The sequence below is a fragment of the Triticum aestivum genome, chromosome 3A (genome assembly GCF_018294505.1).
Source record: "Triticum aestivum cultivar Chinese Spring chromosome 3A, IWGSC CS RefSeq v2.1, whole genome shotgun sequence".
NCBI classification, from domain to species: domain Eukaryota; kingdom Viridiplantae; phylum Streptophyta; class Magnoliopsida; order Poales; family Poaceae; genus Triticum; species Triticum aestivum.
The window spans coordinates 736,647,508-736,649,547 of record NC_057800.1 but is presented as its reverse complement, the minus strand read 5'-3'; positions in this window follow the sequence as shown (position 1 = coordinate 736,649,547).

Genomic DNA, 2,040 nt, shown 5'->3' with positions numbered 1-2,040 from the left:
TTGAATAATGAGTGCCTAATGACATTTTCAACAGTTAAGACTTAGTACAACTCTACTTTGACAAAAAATGACAAAAAGAAGCGTGGGCACAACAATGACAAAAGAAATGCTGCTGCTACTCAGTTCATCATCCCATAAATGGCTCAGCCTGGGAGCTTTGAATAGCATGCCATAATTTATAATGGCAGTCCAAGTCCAAGCCTGCTCCAAAGCTATTATATATCCTCTCTTTTTTATCAACTATCTCATTTCGGCATATAGCATTGCTCCCATTTTAGGTAGCTATAAAAACTCAATAATATCGCACAAAATGAAATAAGATTATTTTAGGGATGTAATTGATCCCAGTTGCACAAAATGCTAATCGATACCCAGTGGTATCACACCATCGTCATCATCATCATACCTCCATCTCCCAGCTTGTCATGTCACCATGGCAGGGGAGATCGTTGCACCACCGACAGTGCCCATCGCTGCACACGTTTTCCAAAACAAAGAAAAACTAAGCCATGATAAAACACAACATGGGACCGAACAATAACTATGCATGCACTGTATTCTGCCAATTCCACTATCTCTAAAATTTAACAAGACCAAAAGACCTGCGCAACAGGACCAACATTTTATAGCAAAACCTAAAGCCTACATATGCACCATACCGATGATATATAGCCACCACAAGATTATCAGCCACAAGAACACTATTCAGAACCACTGAATGCCGATGTTCTCGCTGCTAGCATCAGCACATGTCAAACCTTTGCAGCATCATGTTCTTGTGCAATGCATCACTACGCATCCAGAGTTAAAGAAATCCCCATCCTTCGGTGGGAAACACAGCTTAATTCAAATGCTTACACACTAGTGCCCATTTTCCCAAACAGAAATGCAAACATCCTCTATAATTATCAACACTACGTGCAGTCGTGTCCTCTCACATTTTCACCATTGTAACATTTAACATTCCAACGGTAGAAACACATATACTCAGGAAAGATTGCGCCATAGATCAAACAAGCTCCTGCTGCGCAAAGTTGTGTCCTCTCACACTTTCGTAAGATGCTTGCATGGTCAAGACTAGAGACAAACAAAAGAACCGATCTTTATTACGGATTCAAATCATACACACCTGCAGCCTAGCCACGCTGCTTCCGTTATTGTTGTAGTTGAGGGTGCAGAGCTCCAGGATCACGCCCTTGTCGATGCTGAGCATCTCCACCATGTCATCTGGACCAGCAAACAGCTGGCAAGCAGTACCCGTGGACGTGAAAATCACCATGGTATAATTGGTACCCGACAGCCTGCATCAAGGATCACAATATACATTCATGGTCAAGACTAGATGCAAACAAAAGAACCAGTTTTTACTGCAGATCCAAATCATATGTACCCGCAGCCATGGTAGTCCCGTACAGCATGTAGTTGAGGATGCAAAGCGTCAGGCTAATGCTCTTGACGATGCGGAGCTTCTTTACCATGTAATCTGGATCACCAAACAGTAAAATAGTCAACAGTAGCATGAACTTATCAGCCCTGTATACACACAAACAAGGCAAGCATCTCTTCTCCCTGCAAACTGATGACTAGCACTAGTATAGATCTTGAGTGGAACCAGCAAGGTATGGTTTATGTGCGTACCTCTGATATGGATCATGACATCAAGGTAGATTTCTCAAGCAAGGTCTAGCATAGTGAGGAGGGGGTTGTCACAGTTGGACTAATTTCAACATGTATATAGCCTCCCGAGTATTCTGGTCATTCCAAGCCGACACAGGGTTCCTCGTGCAGACCTTTAGTCCATCCAGTGGCAACAGGGTTCCTCGTGCATGTTGATTGCTTGCCGAAATGCGTCGAGTGAGCCCTGCCTTCAACCAATAGGGCCACCTCCTCCCACATCTGGGTGTCCCCGCTTGCAAGCCCAACACTCTCTAGACCGGCAAGGCGTATTCAGCGAGATCCATTGCTCGCTCACCATCATCCATCCATTCCATGACACGGAACCTGGTGTCCATATACCAACAAAACTTCAAAATCAGAGAT